We start from the raw sequence: 27,925 nt of genomic DNA, 5'->3' as shown, positions 1-27,925 counted from the left end.
TCTGAGCGCTGATTTAAGCCTCAAATGCCACTGCTTTTAATACCACAATAATAAATAAATACCGGAAGGGCAAGCAAGACTACCAGAGAGTCAGGAGCTGGCCCTGAGCACTGAGGTGTACTACTGCATGATCGAGCCAAGTCACACAGCACAAGTCAAACCATCACATGAGCTTTGAGCGCGACATTATCAGAAGTGCTAAGAGCGATCTGTTGATGAGACACATCGTGTGGAAAATTTGATAATGATACTGAAACTAAGATTAAGTTAGACTACAACGTGTTTTTCTTGAATACTGTTCAGGTTTGCAAAGACTTGCTTGTTCACACACAAAAAGTGTCTATTGTAATTTATTGAAACCTTTGATATTTATGATTTTCACGACTTTTAGTTTGCCTTTCTAACACCAGACCATAGAAATAAGGCACATCACGTGAGCCAGGGAGAAAAATTTCATCCTCCTGCTGGAGAAAAGTGGTAACTTTTTCCAACCCAGTTTATAAACAAACACTGAAATGAAAAATTCAAATTTGAAAAAAAAAAAAATAAATAAATAAAAATATATAAAATATCAATAAAATAATATATTTAAAAAAATAATAATATTCTTTTTTTACATCAAAATCCCAATTTTGATGTTGTCAATCAAAAAATCTCAATATATCGTATATCTTTTTTTTTCTCCCACCCCTAATAACTATTTTGCTGCTGACAATCTAATTTTAAATTTGGGATTACTATCAGGCATATAGAGAAGTGAGACTTTACCGTCCTCACAGGAACTAAATTAGGTACAAAATGTTGATAGTGGTAGCAGGAAAACTACGCCAATAAAAAACAAACACATCAAAAACTACATTCAGCAGAATTACCTCTAACAGACACAAGCCTGATAAGTAAATATAAAAAGAGCTTCTCCTTGCACATCCATTTTTTGTTTTCAAATCTTAACAATATGAATCTAAAACTAACAAAAATATTCAGTGAGAGATAAGATTCATGACATGTTTTCCTATTTGAGTTTTGAGAAGAAAAATAGGCTGGAAAGAATTTGATCCAGTGAGAGAGACCATTGTTTCCAGCTGATGTAGCCAGCCACATCCTCATTTCAGGTTTCATAACTTGACCCATTCCATCCTGCAACCGTGGAGCAGCGGGGCCCCTCTGTACGCCCCAACCCCTTCAACCACCACCAATAAGAAAACCATAATTATGCCTTAGTACGCCAGCCAGCTCACTGCTGGCTTTGCCATTCAAAGAGAAACCTCAAACATCTGCAAGCAGCACAGCAGAGAGCTGTTTACATTGTGAAACGAGACCTAACCTAGACATCATGCAGAGCTGCTTGCAAGACACGGATTGCAGCTTCACATCAGCGTGATGATGGTAATTTTCCTGGCTACCATAAAGCCCTGGCTGCTGACAGGGCCATCTGGTGCATGTTTTCTACAATCAACTGACATAACTAGTGTTGTTTTTACCCGCTTCATGATTCATAAATCTACAGATTCATCCTCACTATCAAACAGCCTTTTGTTAAGGAGGATGAAATTCTTTTTATAACCAGTAACTTATAAACATGTCTAACATCAGTGAGTTTAATCTAGGTAAACATACAATCTACGCTTCCAAGTGGACCTATGGTTTACACACGTGGCCTTTTAATTAAGCAGAAGCATGGATTAACTATGTGCCACACACGGCTGTCAGGCATTAGGGGGAAACATACTCTATGATAGCGCTGCTCTCTCAACACGTTCTCTGTTGTCTTTGGGAAGTCCCTACAATAGACCACACCAGGCGTGGGCAAAGCTGTAAGGGCTTTAGGTGAAGGAAAATCCCTGTAGTGCTGTGATCTCCTGACCAACAGACCAATTTTTCTTCTTCTTCTCTGTGTGTGTTTGCGTGTGTGCAAGATGCCACACCCACATCTGTCAGCTGTGATGCCTGACCTGCATCCTGTAGCACAGTGAAGATTAAGCCCCCAGTAGAAACAAAAATATCTTTTCTATACAGGTGATCTTTTTTTAAATTATTTATTTTATGAGTGAAAGGTGTTGAAGTTTATTTTTGCAGGGCCAATGTTTACTCACCACAAATATTTACACAGGACAGCACTTTGTGAAATTCTTCAGCATCAAGCCTTTCAAGGCTTCTTTTTTTTGTGTGATTCTCACATTTTGCTCATAAATGTGTGTTTTATAGGGCGTGGACTTTTTCCACATTAAGGGCTAATTAAGGTGTGTGGAGCCCTGACAGGAATGATTTACAAACCATGTTGACAATAGAATTACATAATATCCGTTACATAATAGCACAAGAAAATGAGTGGGTTACCAATCATTTTTTTAAACATATGTGTTTGGTGTGTGTGTGGTGGGTGGGGGGAATTGGGCATATTCCTCAAACACTCTCTTTCTCTCTCTCTCTCATCTGTCAACCATTTAATTAAAAGCAACACAGTTACACAACCTGTGTGTATTAAATGTTGAGAACTGACTTGTTTCATTTACCTTGGATGTGCGTACAAATGGACTCTGCCATCATTGCAAAGATCACCTCAAATTTTTACACTTGATCTGAAGACTTTAAAAATTAACGCCACAGAAGCTTCTACATTTTCAAGGATTTAAGCAGTTTGATCAGAAAATTGCTTTTTGGAGAAATATCTCCAATAAATTAGTTTTTTGAGGTCTTTCTTTGTATGACAAATGAGAAATTCTTGGTACGTTGGTGCAATATTGAGTTTTTAAGAAGGATCTTGGTAGACAGCACAGATAAAGAAACCCTCCTTCCAACCAAATACAATACCACTAAAAAATACAGGAACTTCATGAACGTTGCAACAGACATAACATTTTCCGAACAGACTCAAAAACTAGCTATTCAATGCCCAAGGTCCTCAATCTTTCTGAGAGCAGGTCGTTCAAATATGGATTGAACTAGTCTACAGCATTGGTTCACACCGTGAGACCAGTATGACTACCCAACTCCACAAAGCTTTAACCGGAACACAAAGCATGAATTCTACTAAGTGACTTGCGTCAAACACAGCTGATGCATCATAGTTGTATAAAAAGAAACTCAATATAACATTCTCAGGGTGAGTCCATGCGCAGACTGTGACTTCACTCTCAGTAATGATTAATTCTTAAACATCGGACGTGGCTGTGAAACCTTTCCACACGCTGCTGCACATCGTGCTCTCCTCTTTTCCTGTTGGGTTCAGGGTGCTTCCGCAGGAGCCATGCAAACAGAGATACAAACCTGACAGCACTCATATTTGAGATTTAATCGCATATTCACGATGCTTACTTTACCAAATTATAGTTTCTTTAAGGCATGTTAACTTATCTCTAACAAGATAGGGTTGGTGCTCAAACAAGCAGCTGTATGTCCAAGAGAAGATTATTTATACAATGCATCCTTCATCCTTCAGACGTGGGTAGGCAAAACATTTCTTATTAGGAATGAGTCGTGATTTTTGAATATTTTATTAATCATTTAATAAGTGAATAATCAAACAGTTCATGTGACTGTTATCTCATCCCTGCAATGTATTTTATTAATAATTTCTCCTGCAATGCAATGCAGTGCAACCACTAGACAACAGTAGAAGGGTGTCAGAAAGACAGAACTGGAGAAAAACATAAAGATCTCTACAGCCAAAGAGTTATGGAAGAAACTTCTACAAAATAAACAAAAATAAGACACAAGTGCAAACTTTGCTCATTAAAACAAGAATTTATATCATATTTGTACACCTACCTCTGCGTGAGGGGCAGAGAACCATTCCAATAATCCATTAATAGTAAGCGGTGACTGTGAAACGGTATTTTTGCCGAACATGCCCATTCCTTTTTTAATGCAAGTAAAAAAGAATTTAAGAAATTGTAATTTTCAAAAGTTTAGTCAGATTTCTTCACCCCCCTCGATGCATGAGACAGGCTCACCTTTAGCTTGTGTTCTTTGGCACTCAGTAAATTGATTAAGACTTGTGATTTAAATAAACTTTGTCTGGGTCATCTTCTGCCTGTACTTGCTCCTTGCCCATGTTTGTAAGAAGTCTCATTTTCTTAGAGCTACAGCCACTGCAGACATCCGTGGGTGCAGACAGAGCCAGAGCAGCTTGTCACAGTAACTATGCAGCAGTGTGAGGATGACAAAGCAGCAGTCACAGAAACCCATTGGCTAAATCCACAATTAAGTACATTCATTTAATCTGGGAAAATGACAATTAATGACATTAATGTGCTTTTTTGATATTCTGTTGTTTTGTGCACTAGGGCTGGGTATCTTTAAGAATCTGGTGGCTTTGATGACAAATCAGTAAAAAGTAGAAATATCAAAATAGAGTTTCTGTTGACAATTTTTAAATATTTGTTTTTATGCCCACGTGAACATATGCGGTATGTCACCTCACATTTTTGAGCAATAAAACAACCCAAATATCAAACTTAGAAGTTGAAAGGGGTTGCTGCTGCTGCTTGCTTTGGTTGCCTCCGTCTGTAAAACGTGAATAATACAAACAGCACTCCCCACTGGCCAGGAGGTGAATTGATTCATAGTATTTGCCAAATCGATGTCGTATTAGGCAGGGAAATATTGCAACGCATCAATTAATCAATATTTTACCCACCCCATATGTGCATAAATGAAATAAATCTGTCTTGATGGTAAATTAAAAATCACCTCTGTCTATGCACAGACATCCAAGTAATCCAAGTAATGTTCCCAGCTGTTAAAACTAGACAAGACAAATCGTGAGAGGGGCGGCGGCCGGGCTTTTTGCATTCATGAAATAGTTCAGAAACACAGGAGATATGTAGGCCTGTCACGATAATCAATTAACCGAACGATAAATAAAAACGTTCTCGGTAAGTTTGCCAGCCTCGATAAACTGACACGTGCATGCATGTTTGTTTTCCTCCTCTCTTTCGACCAAAGAGGCTGAATGAGAAGATGGCTCACTACGTCTATCTTTCCTAACATCGGGGTGCATAGGTTCTATAGCGGATTTATAACGGAGTGAGCATCTGTCAAAAATGCGATCTTTGCCATCTTTTGCGACAGGGCTGCTCGCGAGTACACACGGAGAGAGCTGAAGCGAGCGTCCTGAGGGGTAAGGAGGAAACACGCTAATATGAGTGATGGCACGAAAGATACGGTTCCTAAGCCGCCTGCCACAGTCCCAGTGTGGGAATATTTAGTTTTTTATCAGAATGAACAAAGTGTGAGCTCATGAACACCAACGAGATGATATGTCGCATTTGTTTGAAAATAGTGGCGACGAAGAAGAAGAAGGGGAGGTGCAGCGGAGCCTTGTTCTTTGACAATCCGCTCTTACTGAGGCTTTTGGTCTGCAAAGTAAATAGAAATAAAAGCGCCAAATGGTGGGCGCTCAAAGACAGCTACATTGCCAAGGAAATGCAGCCCTTCAATACGGTTGAAAGCCCGAAATGTTAAAAATGTTTGACAGACAGTACGGATTGACTGGGAAAAAGGACATGTTACAAACAATTCAGGAACTGTATAAACTCCCTTTTATTTAGGCTATAGTTTTTATTGTTGTTGGGTTTTTTTTGGAGTTTCGTTTTTTCTTTAGAGACAGGGTCTATGTTTTATTGTTTTTGATTAGTATAAATTATTTTCATTGACATGTATTTTTTTCTAAAAGAGAGTCCATTTCATTTTCATTGTATTTTTTTCTCTTTCTTGTTTGTTGAATCTATTATATTTTTTGTTTAATTTATTTTATTTAAAAGATCCTGACATTTTAATTACAGTTAAATACTCTTAAGAAATTAAAGTTTCTTGCTTTTGATATTGTGTACTCACTTTATTATCCCATTTATCATAATTACATCAATGAAAAAATGGGGGAAAAAAAATCAAAATAATAATATTTAATAATATTTTGGAAAATGATCGTCTAGCAAAATTTGTTATCGTGACAGGCCTAGCTATGCATATAATATACATTTTACATGCTGCTTTGCATGAATAGCTTTGCTATGGAGGAGAGGGGCTCATTTAAAGCCCAAGCCCCTAATAAGCTTTAATTCTCAACCACACTGAGAGAGTATCTGGATACCAACGACATAGACAAGTTGACTGATTATTGTTTTAAGAAAATTAAATTGATTTTAACACAATTTATATAGACAGCCAAGAAACAATCTCTTAGTTACAGTGGTTGATGGCACTTCAATGGCAACAGTATTTTATCACCAATTTACAAACAAGATTAGCTTGTGAAGACTTTTCAACTAGCATTTTTAACAGAGACAGAATATAACAGCAGCATCTGTATCAGGTGCTTTCGCCCATTACTATTCCATTTTTTCCTTTTTGATCAGCCAGTTCACTGCAAAGGGAGCATACCATGTTGCAGTCTGCAGATGCTTTGGGTCTGTTGCTTCAATTTGGAAAATATCTTTTTGACTCAGCCCCCTGTGAGTTTTAACATTCCTGCTGAATTTTTGAGCTTTTTGACCACTTCCTGTCTTCTTTTCTCAGCTGGTGACTGGTCTGCTGTTAACCATCAATCTCAAGTCCTGTGCTCTCTGAAAAAAGAGGTTGATATTGTAAAATTTTCTCACTGTTCTTCTATCAGTGCTACTGGAAACTTAAGTAATTGTCAGAATGTGGACAGGAAAAGATGATATTTTTAACAGTTTATTGGATGTGCCATAACTGCTTTCTGCAGTTTGATTTGTTCCATATTACATATGTGATCAGGGTGAGTATGATCTATGCCAGTTAACAACTTAAGTTTTGACCAATAAGAACCAATTATTGGCCCATTGAGTGATTAGTTAGAAAACTGAGTGTTAATCAAACACACTTACATTAACCTTGCAAGAACCAAAAGCAGAGAAACTGCAGACCAAAAACACTGCATAGAAAAAAAAATTACATGGAAATGAACTCATGGGTAAATTGGCCTCAAGTATGACTTTCTCTCTATGACAGAGTGTAGTCAGCGAGTCTGCACAAGACAACAGCTGCCTGGATGTAAGTCAAACACAGAGGACCAGTGAGTGTTGTCAAACACACCCTGTCCACACTCTTGTGTGAAATTACGTACACTACACCATTCAGCCAGAGTCAAACGTCATGGTTCAGACAGAAGCCCTGAAAGCGTCCAAAAGTGCTCTTACAGGAGGGGTGAGGTGAGGTGAGGTGACAGGGCATTGAGCAGCACTCTCTCATCTCTCAAAAATCTTCTGATTATTTGTCCAACAGCTAAGTACTTAAACCTTAAGTGCCCCAGCAGAGGTACTCAGGGCCTCCAGTAAATGACTTTGATTGGTGATACGGTGGTGCAGTGATGAACACTGTTTCCATGGATTTCCTTTCAGGTATAGATAAAAGGAATGCTTGGCTCTGGATCAAGGCCCAAGCAACAGAACTGGAGCTGGTCCATAATCACTGGGCTGTGGGTGCTGGATTATATAAATTATGATAGCTTCAAACTAAAAACCAGCAGTTCTCATCTGACAATAATTGGGCTTTTCTTGGCAACAGCAAATAATCCAGACGTCAGACTTAGGGCGCGGTCACACTGGCCATACAAACCGTGCCGTGCCTAAGCACGATTGCCCCCCCCCCTGCTGGAGAGTACGGCCAGCAGTCACACTACCCCTATATGAACTAGACTTTAGCGGGTATCACACACGCGCACGGCCCGCCTCCGTCATCGTGAAGCGTCTGTTTACATGAAGTGCGATCTCATCAGAGTCAGCACAATGAGACACAGAGAGCACTGCTACAGCTTTAGAGACTTTTGGACTTATGGTAAGTCGTTTTCACCCGACACAGCCCTCTAACACCCCTGCTTCGTTTAAATTGATCATCCAAAGATGCGCTTGTAGTGATCATACGTCATGGATCACACGCGCTGTCCGTGTGCTTGTGCTCATGCTGAAGTAAGCCCACCTCTCCGAAGCGTGCCAAAGCACGGAAGCGAACCGTGCTTGAGCACGGCATGGTTGCGGTCACACTGGCCATTCCAAACATGCTTTTGGGCTGAAGCGTACTTAGGCACGGCACGATTGGCCAGTGTGACCGCATCCTTAGCTAGCAGATACAACGGCTATGGCAGGAGGTCATATTTCTGCAACTGGATTCGATTGGTGCAAAACTGATTGGTCCAGTATCTGATGTTACAATAGAGTGGCTGAGATACTGCGCTAAACGAAGAAAGCACCGCTCTGTGACAAAGTGGGGAACAACACTGTTGTTGTTGCTGTTGTTTGTGTTTTGTTTTGTTTTCTGAACAATCTTCAACACAGAAAAAAGGTTGGTCCATGAGGCTGGACTTCAAGAATGAATAAAATGTCTTTACAGAGGTAATAACAGGCTAAAGAGAAGTGACACATTTATCTGTAGAAATAAGTTCAAGTTTGAATAGCACAGGCTTGACGTTCAACAAATTCCTAAAACCCAGTTTCCATTTGGTTGGCTGACTGGTCAGGACTGTGTAAGATTGCATAAAAAGTTTTGTTCCATTGACAGTAAGATATTTGTAACAGGTAAAATATATACGGACTGCATGTGCTACAAGAGCAACATAGCTCTTCACATTGGATTAAGCCTTCAATTACAGCTGTGCAGCAGAGGTCAGATGGTAAGAGTGACGCAGAGGGAGCGCTGAGAGATCTCATTACCTCAAATGCCTCCTGAGAGCTATGGATGACTTCAGCAGACAGGGCCTGAGGGTTTACCTAATTGCATCCTTCATTACTAAGTGTCTTCATTAGCACCCTTAACATTTGTGGTTCTGTGATGCCTTTTCATGCACCCAACTTGCATTGAGCAGCCCTCGCTGAACCTTGTTTTTCCATCTGATGGAGATTTTTGAACGGCTGGCTTCTCACTGCTCTTCCTGAATTTGAAAGGAGGCTTTGTCCATGGCAGCCCTACAGTAAGCAGTATGGCTAGGGTTACACTTTTTGTAAAAGCCATCCCTTATGTTTTGCCGCTGACAGCCAAGGAATGTGCAGGACAGCATTGCTGCTGAACAGCCTCGCAGTGAGGAATGTCTGCAAAATGCACTCTTCTTGAGGTTTCTGCGGTTGAGTGGGAAGGAAAGTTTTTGGCTGCGTTGGGTGAAGGCAAGGTTACTCCCTCCTGATTTCTCAGAGGGACTGGCTGCAGATGACTGGGGTTTCACTGTGGCCGCTCCCAAATATGAGTCACAGTCTCAGTCTGTGCTTCACCCAGGTGGGAAGAGCTCTTCCTGTGTGTTTAAGTTTATGAGCCCAAACTGGACTCAAATGGGATGTTTCCATCTCTATATTTAACATGTTATGTTACCGTTCTCTTTAAAAAATCTCACACATTTCTATTTTTATCATGTAGACATCTCCTTGAAAAATTATGCTGATCAGACCTTTTGCTTAGCAATGTCAATAAAATGTTCAAATCTGAATCAAAGGAGCTTAAAAATAAAAACAAAGACAATGCGTCATCTCTTGATCATTAATTGCTTGACTTTCAGCAAAGACTTCCCTTTAAACTCTTTAAAGAAGCCACTCTTGATACTCAACGATGAGCTTCCGAGATACTCAGATTCTTTCTCACATTTGATAGGCTCAGAGTTCGTTTCTCTCAGTATCCTATCAGTTGCAAGAAATCCTAAAGAGACAATCTTTTTCAGATTGTGTCATGTTTTGAGACTACAAGTCTTGAGGAGGAACAGATAAGGAGAACACACATAGATAAACCTATTTTTCAACAACTCCAGTGTTATCCCTCTCATTCTTTTTTTAACTCTAACCTTTTCTTCCTGTATTTGTCTCAGAACCTGGATGCATTTTTTCAAAGCGCACAGGTTTTCTGAGCTTCGAAACACTTTCAAATGAAGGCCAACCATACCCTGTGACATGCAGTCGACCGCACAACATCTCACTTCCTTGGCAACTGTGACTCATTTCCCTAGCAACGCAGCAAGGACAGCTTCATAAAAAGGGAACTCAGTCGCTGTGCAATTAGTCACAGATGGATGCTGTTATGAAACAACCACAGATTTTAAGGACAAACAGCCATCTAGTTAAACAGACAGATTAACTCAAATGTAAATAAAACACACGTGTAATGAGGACAAGCTCTGAACTACTTCCTCACGACACAGTAAAATACACCTACATTTCTGCTCAGTTTTTTTTTTTTGGTATCAACTAAGGTCCAACCAAGGAGAGTAAACCACAAATCATTAATGGGTTAGCGTCTTTTCAATCACATGACATCTGAGCCCCAAACTTTGGGCTGTTTGACTGGACCAGTTCAATTGAACTGGTGACAGCAGCAGCTCCAGCGGATAGATACAGATACATATAAGGAGATAAGTTATGCTGCAATTTGGTTAGAAGTAATCTTCCAATTAAAATATGAAAGAAGACTTAAACTCTACACCAGGTTCCTGTGAACAGGATTTATAGTTTTGAAAAAGGTTTTATCTAACTAGCAAAAAACAACACTCTCAAGGCGTTTGAGAACTGCTCAAAAGGCACTCACATGCATGTGTTGTTGTCCTGTCAGCAACTTTTGTGGAGAGAGGATTTAAATAACCTTCAAAATATATGTTGCAGACTTAAAGACTTAAAGGTCACCAATACCAAAGCTGTAGTGTTGTCTTTCACTGCAGCGTCTGCTCTTCGACCTTTGTCTTAACGCAAAAACAACTTCACATTGCACATGTCAGGGACGGCTGGAAGCTGAGACTCCAAAGCTGTTTGTGTCATAGATTTTCCTTATCCACTAGTTCTGTTCAAAGGAAAGAAAACACAACCCTCGAAGGGGACATATCATGCTGATCCGTGATTTAGTACTTACATATAAAATAATAAATTTGAAAGCAAAACCTTTCACCCCCCTGAATTAAAAAAAAAATGAGATATTGTATTTTTTCTGATATCCTCGAACGAGATTTGATGCCTCTGAAAATAGGTCATTGACATTTGGCTTCGAAATTTCGACCTTCATGACCACATGAGGATCCTCTCTTTTTATTGGAGTAATCTGATAAAGCAGCTCCTCCTCTGTGATGTCAGTTAGCCACACAACCGCCACCAAGGGATACACCCACCAAGAGCCAAGTATAAATAAAGCTCCCTACTAGCGCTGGCTAACTTGACTGAGTGCTAACATAGTGACGAACTGACGGTAGAGGCGATCTTTGGACTACACTTCCAGCATGATGGATAAAACAGACAGAGAAAAGTGAAGGAGCAGGATGGAGCCCTGTTATAGAAATAGTTTATTGGTGAAGTCTGCCTATATTTCCACGTATAAACTATACATGTTACAGTACTGGTTTGACTCACCACTCTGAAGCGTCCTGAGATGATCTGTGTCGAGGTGGATTTTCTTCCTCCTGAGCTGCAGAACCGTCCCGGTCTGACTTGGGGTCCAATACAAAAGGACGTATCCTACACTCTGCCATTTTATTAGTGCTACCAATGCCTTACGGTGAAGTTCTGGCAAACAGCAAACTCACTCGGTCTGCTCCATTCAATGTGGCGATTTTGTAAATACTGCCATGCTGCAAAAACCGCCCCCTGGCTCTACCCCCTCCGCCCCTCTGATAGAACTGACCAATCAGAGCACAAAGGGCTGTGACGTTGCGAGGTTACTGGAGGTCATTCTCGAAATGGAGCGTTTTTAACGAGATCTTCAGAATGACCTAAAATAGGGATATTGAGAACGCTATTGTGGGGCATTGAAGGAACTGAATGACTTGTACTGAGGGCAGAAATGCTTTACAGGCATCCTAGTCTGGCATAGTGAAAAGGAGAAACAAGCATGATATGTCCCCTTTAAGAAAATGTATAGATCCAAAACAAAACAGACATCTTTCCTCTCAGTTCTCACTCAGCTTTTGTGTATGGTGGTTTGTGTGTCCGTCTACCATTTTCGGAGTGTCTTCTTGTAGACACTTTCTTGCATCAGTCACCGTGCAGGGTGAAGCTTCCTGTCAACAGTCCACAGATCACATCTCAGACGAATCAGACAGGGTTGAGGTGACATTGCTGTCTCTCTCCTTTGCTCTGTCTGTCTGCACCAAACAAACTCTGCACCAACATAGTTTTTAAACTCCAAAAACAGTGGTCAGTGGATCAGATCACTTTTTGTGATTTTTTTGAGGCGTTCTGAGAGCTAAAGGTTGAACTGAACAGACAAACATACAGAGCACTGAGTGAAGCATGCAAACAAAATCCAACACCTCTGCACATTTACAAGGAAGTAGGGATTTCTACTCATAAGTGAATTGAAGCGTAACCACTGCAACACTGTGAGAAATGTACATCTTATTCCTCAGTTTGATCTCTTTATTTAAACCACAACACATGCTCTTATTTCACTTCCTCTTTAGTTTGATGGCCGCTCTCCCTGCTTTGTTTGCAGCAGATTTAGGTTGAAAACATCAGTTTGACCTGCTTCACTGCTCTCTTACACTGCTGTACATTAAAGTAACTGATAATGTATGTTTTTTAAGAGTAAAGTATTCAGAAGTATTTTAAAAAGTTGGCCTTAGTTGCTATTTATGGAGCATATGATCCTTCTGAGTTCTGTCACTTGGACTGTCAATAGTAGACTGCTGGTTTCTTTCAGTTTGTTTTGCTTTAGCCTAGCTGTTGGCTGCTAACTAGCAAACTGAGTCTTAGAATCTTAGAATATTTTTTTTTCAATTTTCAACAGTTATGTGCCAGCAGATGCATGTAGGTAGTCATAACTGATGTGTGTTTCTGTGTGCAGCTGAACTAAAAGCCAAGGTCTATGAAAATGAAAAATGAAAAGCTGCAGTGTCTACTGCTCGGATTTCTGTTTGAAATATATTTGAAGTTGGGTCGAGTGCTCTCACTGATTCGATCTGGTTGCACATCCCCCTCGTATCTCAGTGTCTCCACAGTGTTCAGTGGATAGGTCATCTACCAGAGAGCCAATTCTGGCAAATCACTCATTAAGCAGCCGAACACAATGTGTGGCTTGTTGAATCTGCAGAGCTACAGACTCCCAGTGGCAAACAAACACTACACAACTCTGAGAGAGGGTCATTACAAAACACATTCACCCACTGCGCACTCAACACAAACACCACTGAGAACTCATCAAGGCTGATGTTTTGGCTAAAATAAATCTGACTTACTGTAAGAGAAAGTATTATTAACAAACAGTTCAACCACAGAGCCTCAAAGATCCCCCAGACTGAAAGCTATTTACCTGCTGCATGCCATATTCCTCTTTTCATTTACCGTCGTCACTCACTAATGTCTTTTGCAGGTAAGCTGTTTTTTTTTTCAGTTTTAAAGTGAGTTCTGCAAACTCGGCGTCTCAATGGCTCTTCTCCAGATGGGGTGCTCTCATAAGCATTACATAATGTCCTTGAACCAAAGCAAAGCAGAAAAAACACTGAAATGGGGAAAAAGACAGAGAACAAGACACCCACACATCTGCACCAACCACACTGGCACAAGCATTCACAGCAGGCGTGCTTCAGCTCATAACAGCCACAGGGTGTTTTACTATTGGACAGTTAGCATCACAAAGTGATATCATCCTATACATATACCGCTATACAGAGATCTGTTCAAGCAACTGATTCCATCTTTTCTTTATAAATAAATGATTTACTTAGGTTGTGTGCTCACACTAACCATCGTTCTAATCACCAAACTCCAAGAGGCAGACTGTAATGAGTGTTTTCACAGAGGGACTGTGGGTGTGGGAAGGTGCCCAGGAAATGACACAACATAACAGACAATAGGCTGGAGAGGCTTTTCTCTAATGGCACACCAAGCATCCCATCTCAGCAGCTCTGATCTTTCTCCAAAGAGTAGAGGCAAGAGGGCACAGCCTTTCGTAGGCCCTCAAGTGCTCCCACAAGTAAGATACATTAGCAGCCTTGAACAAATGTGACTGAGAATTACAGGTTAGAGGATGTCAGCGGAATACACAACTGCTGAAGCATTATTCTGTAGCATGAGTACCGCAAACTAGAGCTGCTATCGAAGCATGTCTAACGTGAAAACTGAAATTAAAATCCTCTCATAGATCTGGGACTGGCTTTGTTAGGCTTGTTATAATCAAAAAACAAAATCCCTCCTGAGACTCAACAACAGTAATTTCTCCAGAAGCGCTTTTTCAGTGATTAAGCATGTGAATATGAGAGGTCAGAATATATGAAATATCACCATGGAAACAAATATTCGCAAACAAATACTTTGGACGCGGTATAATGAATGTGGGCCGCAATTGTGACATAATCATCAGTCAGATTCAACTAAACCTCAGAGCATTTGGCAAGAGAGGTAGTTTAAGTCACATGTACAGTGACATTTTTGTTTTAGGCATACTGAACGTGACAGGAGCTCAGGGGTCTTTTGGTTACTGCAAGTTCCAATTGTGAACCGCAACATCCCCAGTCACATCTGATCATACTCCACTCCTGATGTGCCAGTGTTTTGGTGAGAAAGTGGAGTCTGAGTGAACATTTTCTAAGAATCAAGCCCAAGGCGTGCATGGTGGCATGTCCATGTGTAAACACCAGCCAAAGTATTCTGGTACAACAGCTGTGTGGTCTGATGTCTCTAGTCTTTGAGTCAGTATGTTATAGAATGATTTATAGACACTGGAAAGCACAGTGATCCATGCAGTAACCATTAATATCAAACACAAGGGTACAGTGGTACGAGCCGTCAACCCAGCATCCCGTGTCTCTCTCATTCACTTCAAATAGTTCTCAATCACTTAAAGTAGTTAGCTCACAGTGGAAGCATCAGTGTTGGGCTTGCATTTGTGCTTACAGTTATTTTACCAAACTTTCAGACCTTATTCAAAAGAAACACCCATAAAAAGGTGTAACCTGGTGTTTGATACCCTCGTTTAATGATACAACCCCAACTAATTTTAGAACCACCCTGAAAGAGAGAATGGAACAGACCTCACTGGACAGGTTTTAATCAAATCAATTGGTTATCAAATCATCCTCTTGGTACTTTGTTTACTGCCCTGCACTTTAGTTGAAGGTCCCATATTGTGCAAAAATCCCTTCATTAAGTCTTTTAGTGAAATTTGTGGGTCTTTGGCTTTCCTCCCAGCCCACAAAATGTGATATTTAATGACAAAACCTGTACTTAGTAGTGCTTGTGATTGTAAAATCCTGACGTAAAACGAGCTGTTTAGATTTGGGGGATTTGCCGACGTCAGCGATTCCCTTTTTTGACCAATCAGGAGCAAGTCTGACCTGATTGGTCCACCGGAGCAGAAACCCCCAAATCCTCTCCCTGCCCACTCCCCTCCCTGCTGCTGGAGAGAAATCTCACCAGCAGTGGGGAGGAGAATGCCAAAGTTGAAGAGCCATCACTGCTCTGCTTTTGGCTGTAAACAGCCACATAGATCCATGCACAAGCTTCCCATCTCGGAGGAAGACAAGACTAAGTGGCTAGAGTTCATCAAGGAAATGTGCCAGCTACACTCAGTAAAACTGTGCATGTGTGTGCTAGTCACTTCACAGCCGACTGCTTTTCAACTTTGGACAGTACAACAGAGGGCTAGCGAATAGACTGGTCCTGAATCCAGGCGCATTACCAACCATCCACCAACAAACCTCGGACCCTGGAAATGTGAGTATTTTAAATGCTGTGTGCTGTGGAGCAGAAGTAAGAGCTTTTCCTCAGTGTCCCCCTGGTCTCTGTGTTAGCTTCAGAATGCTAACTTTAGCTGCGGTTAGCCTGTTGTTTTAGCCTGTAATGTTACAGTAAACGAGCTTCGCCATTTTCTTGACATTGTGCACTCTGAGCTCGTGGCGGCGCTCTCAGTGAGGCTGAAGAGCGGGGCGGTATCAGCGGTGGCTCATTTACATATGAAGGTCACGCCCACTAAATCAGACCGTTCTGAACAGAGGGGCTATGAGAGCCTGGAAACAATGCTGCTGTGCTTGATTTATTGGCTTTTTGGACCAAAACATGTTACTACCATTTCATGATGACTTCAACGATCCATATAAAACTGCAGAAAAGGAGCATAATATTGGACCTTTGAATAAAGCTGCATGAGGTTATGCTCCATATGAACGGCAACTTTCTCTTTGCATATGAGACAGGTGTATTTAAGGTTGAAGTGTTGGAGGTTGCAGTTCATTGACAGTCTGCCTGAGGTTGGCTGCAGAAAGACCTGAAACCACACACACACACAAAGCAGAAAAAAAGGGCACATTTACAGTATTATAAAACGTATTTACAGCCTGGTTTAAAAGAAGCTTGGATCTGTACAGCTCATTTCTCTCAACACACACACTAGGGGGGTAAAGTTTTTTCTAACTCAGTAGTTTAGAAGATTTTAAGATCATGAGTTTGTCCAATAAAACTCATGACTGATGTGAGCTGCACCCTATAGCTGTTGGTAAGGAGGTTCAAAGCCCGCTTCATTTCCAAAGTGGCCCCAGCCGTTTGGCTCCATTACTCTGTATCAGAAACAGATGGGTGACGTCGTAGAGACTATATCCATATATTAAACAGTAGAGATGAGTATCAAAAAACAGTTCCTGTTGAGAATTAATACGAAATGTTCAGTCCATCAATATCATTAGCCTTTATTCTTAATGATATGCTTATCGAGTCTTTACACTATGCCGCAGCTGCCAGACTTTATGTCAACTTGCCTGCCACAGCCATCTAATCGTTGCAGGAAAATAAGTTTCCAGAGAAAAGTTTTAAGATTTTCAGCTTGAAGTTTTACTGAGGAACTGAACATAGACATGCACATTACTCCCCCACCCAGAATTCCTATTCAGTACATTCAACATGATATAAATCTCATTATTTACCAAAAACAATATAAACAAAATAGCACTAGTTTCATGCTAACGTATATGGGAAATTGCATTGATATGCTAGCATTTAGCATATATTGGTATAACTTTGGCTTCCGAATAGAATATCAACTTTCATCACAAAAATACATCACAATTACTTCTTGTAAAAAAAAGAATACAGAGAACTCTAAATACTACCAGGCAAATGAAAGAAGAGTTATGTGTAGGCTCATGGCTGACTTCATAAACACGACAGGGTTCCAAAAAAAACTCAAACAAAGCTATAACAACTTCAAAACACTTGATGGACAACTCGAGTCAATAACATATAACAAAACAGAACATCATTGTCATGTGACATGCGTTTTGTACCTTTTTCTATCCATATGTTTGTTTGTTTGTTATTATTTTTTATTTATTTATTTATTTATCTATCATGCGAAGAGGGAACACTGTTGTTTTCTGGGCCTGAGTAGCTGACAAGGGAATTCTGGCATCTTTACTATTCTGCTGAGAGTTTCACATTGCAAACCTAGGAAGCAGAAGGTAAATTAAGCATAAAAAATCTTCAAAAGTCCTAAAGTGCATTTCATCCTCAACCCTTTAGACATCTTCAAGAATGCTTCTGACAAGAGGAAGGGCCTGTCCTGAATAAGAGTCCACAGTGCCGTATGCCTGGAAAAGAACAAATACCTCACACTCACAAATAAAGGCAATTTGGAGTTTTCCAAAGACTCAACCAACGTGTCAGCACTCCTAGAAACCCCAGATAATAGTTACTCCACACAGGAATCTCAGCCGGTCGAGTCAGGTTCAAACCTCAGACCTCTGAAGTGAGACTAATGAGCAAACCTTTGACTCACTGTACAGCCCCTGGGAATATCCAGAACATTTGTTTACACTTGAGCTAAGTGATGCTTTCAATAGTCTTGTTACACAACAAGTCTGAAAAAGAAATTTTAACCTGGTGTTTTATTTTGTAGTGACATGGAAAAACTTATGTGACCATTTCTTCTGGTAGTCACATTTTTTTATTCACATAATTATTTGTCACAGTAATCACTGTAAGAAAAGAAGCTGCTGATTTGAGCATCATCATCTCTTCTTTATAGCTTTCATAATACACTCTAATATATAAGTGTGTTGTGTCCTACCATGTTTGCAAACTTGCAACGAGTCTCCTCTTTCAAAAGTTCAGGATGTTAGAGAACAAAAAATAAGCTTTCAGCCTAAAGAAAAGGAAAAATGTGAGCTAACAGATGGCAGCGGACAGTCACAACAGGGAGACCAAGTCTCCTGCAGATTTGATGACGTCAATGACAGAAACCTTTGAACTGGAGTGACTGTAGAAAAGCCAGTTGTAGCAGCACCCTGCTCATATTCAGTGTTTTTCTACGGTGGGGAAGCTTCCTATGATTTCACAGCACAATACGGGGGGGAAATCCTGGGAGTGTGAGATGGTGAGATGGAGAGAGCTATCAAACCAGTAAAGGTCATCTCTACCCTACACTTCGGCCTCACGCGCTCACAGCAGTGAGTGGTGAGATGAGGCTCACTTCAAACAGATCATACAAGCTTAAGGTGTGTGAAAACAATCCAGAGATTTCAGAGGATATGAATCACAGACCAATGACCTGATGACCCATGTTTTTGTTCTGCTTTTGGACCTGTGTTTACATCCTTGCTATATAAGACAATCTGACGTGCCACCTGATGTAAAACTATGTTATGAATACACTGCTGTTGTTGTTTGACCGTTGGCTTGAGCGGAAGCTTACATCATCTCTTCCTTCTCCTCTGGCACCATGAAATTGTTTAAAATGCACAGTTAGGCATTGAGATGAAAACTGACGATGGCTGGGTGTCAGGTTGCTTACATGACACTGGTCACGTGTTTCACAACATCTTTTGCAACCATTTATAGAACATTAGCATTCGAAACTGGCTGAGCTATTCTTCATCCCAGCTCAAAGGTGATGTCTCTTCATTTGCATGAGTAAGGCAGCAGAGAAAAAGAGAAAGAGCGTTTATAACACGCATGGCAGAGGCTGTGCTGGTGGAGGATTAGTGCTGATCTGTGGCTGGAAGCATCAGAGTCAGAGTTAATGAGTCCGATTAGGCCTCAGTGAGTGTTCAGGGATTAGCACACTGTCCACCATGAGGACCCTTCTCATTTAAGCCTAAAGAGGACAGAGAGCACAGAGCCAGCTGGAAAGAAGAGGATAAAACATGAGAGGTGACAAGAGGGAAGGGGAGAAAATGAGAGGGGGGACAAATGGGTGAATGATCTGCTCTATGAGCAGCCAGAAGCTTTTGGGAATTGTAATAATAGTAATAATAATGTCAAAAGAAAATGCCTGTTTGGTGACTTACTGTGAAACTATAGGTGATAAAGCACACATTCAAAATATTACACCAGTGTGAGAAAAAGTACCTGATAATTGAGAAGAGCCAAACTGCCAGTGCAAAAGTAATTTTCCATTCTAAGTTTAAAGACACAGAGAGAAACTGAAAGCAGTACAGGAACAGAGCATGAGTCGGTCTGCCTAACTGTGGGTGTCAAACCCTGTTCTAAAGAAAACCTGCAGTCTGTGGTATATCAACATTTCCTGTGGAGGTTCCACATATTTCCTGTAAAGGTCACCGTTGTTGTCAACTGCAAACTGATACTATACGTAGTCAAAGCTGAAAACATGTTTTTAAGTTTGTCACACAGGTCAGTGCCTCCTTCTCATCATCAGTGATAGTGTGCTAAACTAAACCATTTTAAAACCGATGGGTGATTTCAGAACATTGTAATTAGATAAATAAAATAAAATAAGACTGCAATGTTTCAGCATATAAATACATTATTTCCTGACTGTGTACAACGTTGACAAGTGTGTAAACTATTCTTATCGTGGCTAGAGCTTAAAGAAACCTGCCACTTATTAATTTATTATCAAGATTAGCTTGTTTATGTATCATATTGAATGTGAGACTCATCATAGGAGGCTATAACATGGTCTAAGATTTGTGCCACGAGAAACTGGATCCGAATTCTTCTATCGAATTTGAAAAAATTATCTGAAATCAAATTCCACTCTTTGAAAAATTGAATTTATTTGCTTTGAAACTGTTTTTAACCTTCTTGAAAATTCAACTCTCTTTATTTCTTTAGTTCTTTAATTTAGTTCACGGATTCAGTTTTAAAATTCAACTTCTGTTCAGCGTAGCAAGACTATCATGTCATCTATGTCCACGAGGACGCACAGATTTACAGAAATTCTCTTCAAGAATTTGATCTTGTATTTTTGAATTAAAGAAATAAAGAGTTGAGTTTTCAAATAGGTTTCATAAAATTTCAAAGCAAATAAATTAATTTTTAAAATATCAAAGTCAATTTCAGATCATACTTTTCGAATTCAATATAAGTGGCACAAATCTCAACTCATACTATAGTGTGAGTGATTCTTCAATAGTACAATGTAACACAACTGATTAATAAATGAAAATTATTTTATTTTATTGCCTTAATTAAAACATGTCATTATCAGGTATTTTCTTATTTTTCACTCCGAAAATAAAATAACAATAATAATAATAATAATAAAACATTTTGTTAAAAGGGCCTCTCTGAACAGTCAAGGTCATTTTAAAGTTAAAAAATACATATATACAATATGTTGTCTTGAAAAATAAATAGGTTAAATAAAAAAATAAAAAAATACAGAAATCAACATAATCAAATATTACTCTTGTAATATTTACCACAAAAAATGAACCATTGAATAAGTCCCCTTTAAAACAGACATCTAAACTTTAAAAATCAGGAACAAAACTTTGGTGCTTTGGTGTTACCATTAAAGAGCTGGCTTCATTGATCTGTTTTCCAGGGCTTCACCCCAAAAGAAGCAATGAGGTGAGTTCGCAGGCGTAGAAGTGGATCCATATTAAATACAGTTTTTACTGTACTGGTTAAGGTGTGGCCTCTTTCCTGCATTACAAGGCGGGCTCCTCTGAACCCTCTCCAGAATCCTGAGCAACTGGGTGTTTTAACCATTTCTCCATATTTTCCTGGCTGCAGGTAAGCATCTGTTTTGACTTTGGTGCGACTGTGTCACAGGTTATTGTCTCCCTGGGGAAACTAGATGTAGCGCACTTGTTCCATTTTATGGACAACCTCCAAGTTAGAAATAAACTATGAAATGTTTCCACTGTAACATGGTCTTCCCTAGATGGGAATTACTGCTATAGAGTAAGGATGCATTGATTGGGGATTTTTGTGGTACAATTATAGTGTGAGAAAAAAATCATGGTTTCGCATGCGTTAAGCTCTTTTAGGGTCCTCCACCCACAAAAATTTCAAGTCTCTAACATGTTATTGACAGTATCTCTTCCCAGAACACTAAGCTCAGGGGCTTGTTAGCTTAACAGATCCTGAAAACCTTATTCCATTTTATATTACAAGTTACAACATTATAAAAACACATATTTTTCTTTCTTTTTTTATTGGCTTTTGCCAGTTAACTGGCCATATTGGAGAAACCAGAATCACCCACAGAAAACCCACAAAGACATGGGGACATGTTGGGAAAGAGAAAGGAGGGGAAGAGAGATGTTGCTTTACTTCCTGCACTGAGGTCCAGAAAGTGGCGAAATCGCTTGAAGGCTGAAGGCCAATGCCTTCTTGGTGTCTCCTCAGGTCCAGCTGCTTCTGCAGGTTCAGCTAGCCCTGAAGGTCCAGAAGTCTTCTCAGTCGCTGAAGTTTCATCTGGTCCCTCAGGTCTAGAAGGTTCTGCAGCTTCCTTCATTGCTGTGGCGTTGGTCTCCACATTTTGCCCTTCTTCTGGCTTCCCCTTCCTCTTGGCTTGTAGCTCATTGGTCAGCTGCACACTGTCCTCTCAGCTCCTCCAGCTCTCTGCACTAAATCTCCTACTTCTCCATGCCAGTCTGCTGCAGGGCGCTGATCTCCTCTGTGAGCTTTTCTCTGAGGACATCCATGTCAGTTCCGATGCTACTAATTTCCAGCTGGTCTTTAGTGATCTTGTTGTACAGGAGCCTGATTTCATCTTGGAGCTCCAGCTGCTGACTCTCAGCTTTCTGTTGCTGATTCAAGAGTTTGGTTTCGAATCTCTGACTGAGATCCTGGTTTGTCATTTTTAACTTCTCCAGTTCTTCTTGTAGAAGCCTGAGCTCGCCCTCTTCCTCTTGAAGCTCTACGGTAAAGCCCCTCTTGGCTGGTTTTATCACTGGCTTCTCTGGGCTTCTTACTTGCCTCCTGAATGTAAAGCTTTGTTTTAAGCTCCTCCAGCTCAATCAGGTACATCCTCTCCTTCCCAAAATGAGTCGGAAGGTCAGCTGTATCCTATAGGACACTGACCTCCTCTGCCATCTTCTGACGGAGGATGTCCTGTTCAGCCCTCAGGGCCAGTATCTGTTGCTGGTCTTGTGCCGCTCTTTCAGCGTGAGCCTGGCTTTGCTGCACAAGCTCCTGTTGAAGAGCTTCTACCTGCAGTTAGGTGGTCTGGGTGTCAGAGTCATACCTGAGGTTGAGTTCCTGATATGAATCTGTCACCTTTTGCAGCTCTCCCTGGAGGGCACTAATTTTGCCTCTCCATCTCCAGCATTTCAGCGAGCTCCTTCACTTCCCTGTGGAGTTGTTCTCCGTCCCATTTGGTGGTTGGGGTTTTGATGGCTGGTTTGATGGTCTGAACAATGGTGTCCAAGCAAGTTGATCCAGACATCCATTCTCCCAAGCTGTATGTCCTATTTCCTTCTGGGGGCCATGAGGTGTTCCCGGGACAGGTGGGAATATATAATCACTCAAGAGAGCTCCGGGTCTACCCTTGTGGCTTTCTCAAAGGTAGTGCCTGCAACACCTCTTAAACACTATCATTAAATGCCTGAAACACCTCATCTGAAAGTAAAAATAACCTTAACTTAAAAAACCACTCATTAAAGTGATACTCCGGGATGGAACAAGTTGGGTCCTATCACAAGGTTTAGGGCAGAAATTACCCCGACAGCAGTGTTTTTGTGCAGCAGAAGCCCAGAGCGCTCGCACCAAACACCCCTCCCTGCTCCTCTGCAGGTTTCCTCTGCACTCAGACGGGGCCATTTTTTACTTGACCAAAAACACAAATAAATGGACTCCCACCAAAAAAATCTGATATCGGTCTGCATTCACGCTTTATTTAGAGAATTTTCAGCGCGTTACTTTCACACAAAAACACCGCTAAATAAGGCTCTTGTTCTCATCATGTCTCTTTGTCCTGGCAGACTACCTGTGTTTGTTTTTATCTGGTACGCTGCGCGCGCGGACTGATACACTAAGCAGTGAGCGCCTCGTAGCCAGCTGTGGCTCTGCAGCGGAGGTAGCGCCGTTTTATGACACGATGAGAACCTTGTGATAGGACCTAACTTGTTCTATCCCGGAGTATCACTTTAAGGCCTGATGAGTTGGAACACTTCATATTTGTCGATGAATACAAATCTCCGCATGTATTTTAACATCTCTATAATGTTGTTTTGTTTTGAAATGTAACTGACTCACTGAGATTTGATATCAAAATGTTGAGAAAACATCCATTTTCATATAACTGACCATATCAGAGACGAGAAAGAACACAGGCTTTAAGCTGATTTCTCGTCTTTGAAAAAAGCCAACGAAGGCTACAAACTAAGGCTGTATTCAGACCAGAAAAGTCCTTTGGTCCACTTGTTTGGTCCAGACCAAAAGCGGACTTTATTTTTTTTGTTTGGTGCAGTTTGTATTCAGATTGTACTTTTTGCAAGTGGACTATATTCTGTAAACATATCCATGTGTATGACGATCGGTGCTCTCATTGGACAGCACTGACAAAGGGCGGCACACAGAATATGGAGGTAAACATGTGTGTTTGTGCTCTTATTAGAGCTGCAAAATCATTTTCAGTTTCAAGAGCAGCTCCTTCAAAGCAGGCTTCACAACACCGTTTCACATTTTGGAACAGCGAAGACGAATGCACGCAGCAAGGAGACGCTATGCTCTGCGTGTCTGACCCACAACATGCAAGCAACAGCGTGGCTAAACAGAAGTCGGAGGATCAGGTATGAACCAAAGGCGGTTAGGTTACGGTGGCTTTATAGGCCCAAAAGGCGCATGTATCCTGTGGTAAGTTCGGATGGACCTTGGTTTGTATTCAGACCTGCACCGGAGAACCGCAAACCGCACCAGAGTTCGTTTGGAAGCGGACCGAGACCACCTCAAAAACTGGGTCTCGGTCCGGTTGTTTGGTCCGCACCAGGGTTCATTTATGTCTATTCACACCTGCATGAAAAGTCCACACCAGCCAATCCTGGTCCGTTTAAAGTGGACCAAACAGTCCAGGTCTGAATACGCCCTATATAAAATTTGGACTTGGTTTCCATGATGTCACCTGTCTGTGTCTGAAACAGAGTTTTGAAGCAAATTGTCAACAGAAGTCTTATTGGAAATAGGATGGGTTTTGAGTCTCTACACTCACAGCTACAGGGCACCCAACTGTAAGTACAGAAGTACGCGATTTGAGACACAGACATGGTCTAAACAGTAAACTACACTTGGGTGTCACTTTGTTTTTGTCTTTTAGTTGTGTCAAACATAATGTACAGGCTGCTTTTTGACACCAATGACAGGAATAACTTAGCCATTAGGTTAACTGTGACATAATAAAGCGTGGCTAACAATGAAACCAGTTAATCCTGACATCTCTACCAAAGACTCAGACTCTACTCAACACAGCAGTTGCTGTCTCGGCTTCAGTCCTCAATCATTCGCTACATGTCTCTCTGCTTTCCACATTTCCTGTCTCTCTTCAGCTACACTACCGAACCATTTCCTCATCTTGCAGGACAGTGTGATTTCACCACCATCATCGGTTTAACTAATTATTTTCTCTTTTGCAGAAGACCTTGACTTTCTTCAGCAGCAGCTGAAACAAGGATTTTCAGTGTTAAAGTGTCTCTGGCTTCAAAGAATCCAACATCTCCACACTGAGTGAAATGTCAGTTTATCACTTATATAACAACAGTATAAAACTTTCCCACTGGATTCATTTTTCAAATGACCCTTATTGTAACAAACCTTGGGGGTCAAACTACACAGATCACTGCTTTTGTCACTGGTGTAAAAGAGGAAAGTACCATTTGGTTAGAAGTCACTAAAGTCCGCTCACATGAACAAGTCACCAAAGGATACAGCTTGAAATATGACATGACCAGATAAATGGTTTATGTGATTTAAGAGTCCGTAAGTTTTTGGAAAACCCCAAGGGACTTCATCCTCCCTAGATGAACCACTGTTTTATGCCTACATGGCTGGCTGAGGCTGCATGACATAGGAAAAAAGAAACACAAAACAACTCAACCACTAGTCATTATGAGCCTCGTCACAAAGCAACGATAAAGATAATAGACTCTGCATCACTCCAATCAGCACAGATCTGTTTGGGGTGCTGTTTTGTTTGTTTGTGTGCTTGTGTTGGTCTATGTAGCACAGGCTGTCCCTGTCCAGACCCATTAATGTGTAAAATGATTCTAATAGCATGCTCAATTATAACAGGGTTCCCATCATGTCAGAATGAGATACATCACAGCATGACAATTGATAACTGCACTCCAAAGGCAAATGCCAATGTATGGTGTCACAATTCCATTTTCTATGGGTGCAGCAAGGCCTCACAGCAGAACACTGACCCACTGATCCATGACCAAGAACTTAACCGCGGGCTCCCATAGAGCTGCTCTCTATTCTCCTATACCCATTATGTTTCAATTAATGAGCTCTATACTATTCACTCTTTGCCCTTCATTTGATTTTTAAGCATGCATGCATTTTCAAAAGTTATTTACACTATTTCAGTGCACCGATGGTTAAGTTACACCGGTAACTGGTAACCCTGTCAGCTTCCAAGATTACCAGGTGATACTCCTGTGTGAGGGGTGAGTAATTGGCACTGAAAGTGGTGATGTAATTCCATGTTATAGACCCTACACACACAAACACACTCATCTCTACGCTGACACGACGCACGATCCATGAAAACAGTTGTGTGAGGCATGTATTTCCAAACATATCATATTAAATGCACGAGTTTTAAAGACCTCTATCTTATCAAAATGGTAAATAGTTTCTTTGGCTACTCTCGTGAAATCAGCCACACCTTTTCTTCAAGGAAGATCATTGTTAATTTTCAAGAAGTTGCTGAAAGAATAACATCTAAATTGCTACTCATTCTTTAAGTAACTATTTTCTGCATCGAAATGATGCATATTTACTAAAATCTTCACTCAAAGAGTTGCCAAATCCTCCCAATTTTTTCAAATGTGATTACAGCAATAAAACTTAATTGAAATGAGATAGCAATAATTTTGTGGAATTTATCATAAAAAAACAATAAACATCCAATATAAGAATGTTCTGGTTATTATTTGATGGGTCAGGCTTTACAGGATTAATAGTGTGTGGAATGCATTTCTACGATGCTGAGTCCAGGCAGCTGAAATCCAGTATACAAAGAAAACAAACAAATTTCAATGGTTTGTGATTTATTTTAACTCTACGCTTGATTAAAAATAGCTGAGAAGTTGTGCAAAACGTATGGTTTGATATGAACAAGGCATTCCAGAGAGGCTGAGTCTGTTGTCAGACGTAAAGATGGGAAGAGGTTCAGCATAACTATTTTTTAGGGTGAATAAAAACTAAACCTGAACTGATGGCACGGTTCAGTCGCAATAATTATCAATACAGTCAACAAATAATATGTTACCCCCACCCCCCTTGTTTGCCATTTAAGCCATTTACAGACAAGAAATGAACTGAAGACCACTATATTAACTTTTAGTCCTCTTGCATTTCTCTTGCCAAAATGTGCTGGTATGATGAGGCAGAGTGAACTGGGAGGGTACAGGCATTCAAGAATAATAACCCTGAGCTTATTTGCTCTAGGAAGAGATGTGACATTAGCTCTTAAGTCAAAACTGTTTCTGCATACAAAAAAAGGTAAAAAAGAAAGAAAATGTTTCCTGCTCCAAAAATGTGTGTCAAAATTAGTGGAAGAACTAAGTCACTGCAAAACAACACAAAACGAATGGTAGCCTGCTTAGATCCCGTTATAATGTTTATCATCCAACCTGGCACACATCTCAAAAGACTTCACAATAAAGCAGTGTGCTGAAGTCATCATCCATACAAAAAAGCCAGCAGTTTTGTGTGACATTGATGGGCACCGTAAAAAAGAAAAACAGTACATTTTGCGTTTTAAAGAAATCTGCGCGGTACCATTGGACGATAACAAGAGGAAAATTCAACACATTTATTGAGCGAGATCACCTCATACGAAATACTTGTCTGTGGTGCTCATAGTTGAGCTGTTCTTTACTGCTAAAGTATCAATGAACAAAATAGCCCAACTATCTTTTCAGTAGAACGTTTGCTTCTCAAACATATAAATACCAAACTAAAGTCAGCTTTTCGAGCTGGCAACCTGATATGGACCAAAGTCAACATTAGGTGGGTGACATGAGGAGCGAAGTCAAGACGCGGGTTAAAAAGAAAAGACAGAGCTTCTGAAAACACGCCAAATTTCACCATCTCAATCCGGGATAATGTTAACCTTTGTTAACTCTTCGAGCAAAGATGAAAAGCTTTAAATTGAAGTGAAACTTCGAGGCTAGCTGATACGTCTTTCACTCTCTTGTCTGAGCGAAGCAACAATTCACATTTTCTTGAATTGTCTTCACTTCCACCATACATGGTATTTCGGTACAAAGGCATTTACCAGGACGCACTTAAGGTAGACAAAAAGCCCCAGTATCTTACCTGAAAGGTTTGCATTAAGTCCAGTAGAAAACTCTAAGTGAATAACCTGTAGGTGCAAGCAAGGAGCGCGTGCTATGGTCCCCGTGCTCCTCTCTCTCCAACTGTCAGTCCGCGCGCCGCTCCAGCGCGTGGAAGCCCCTCCTCCATCACCTCTGTCAAACACGCTCACGACCACAATTTTGCCGTCCTTCAAATATAATATTATGCCTTAGACGGTGACGCTGTACAGCTTTAATGTAATATATATTACCAAATGTGAGAGGAAATAGTAAGAACTCATACCA

General features: G+C 40.6%; 1 protein-coding gene across 2 annotated transcripts in view; it reads right to left on the bottom strand.

Moving 5' to 3' along the window:
* Positions 1 to 27,749, bottom strand: part of adcy7 (adenylate cyclase 7) — a 68,740-nt gene extending 40,991 nt beyond the window's left edge. For both annotated transcript variants that reach the window (XM_074665773.1, XM_074665774.1), the window contains exon 1: positions 27,642 to 27,749. The gene's annotated coding sequence lies outside the window, so the exon portion shown is untranslated. The remainder of the gene's footprint in view (positions 1 to 27,641) is intronic.
* Between the last annotated feature and the right edge of the window lie 176 nt (positions 27,750 to 27,925).

Source organism: Halichoeres trimaculatus, unplaced genomic scaffold, assembly GCF_033239565.1.
Source record: "Halichoeres trimaculatus isolate MK-OKI-2021-1 unplaced genomic scaffold, fHalTri1.1 fHalTri1_scaffold_3, whole genome shotgun sequence".
Classification (NCBI taxonomy): domain Eukaryota; kingdom Metazoa; phylum Chordata; class Actinopteri; order Labriformes; family Labridae; genus Halichoeres; species Halichoeres trimaculatus.
This window is presented reverse-complemented; position numbering and strand designations above follow the sequence as displayed.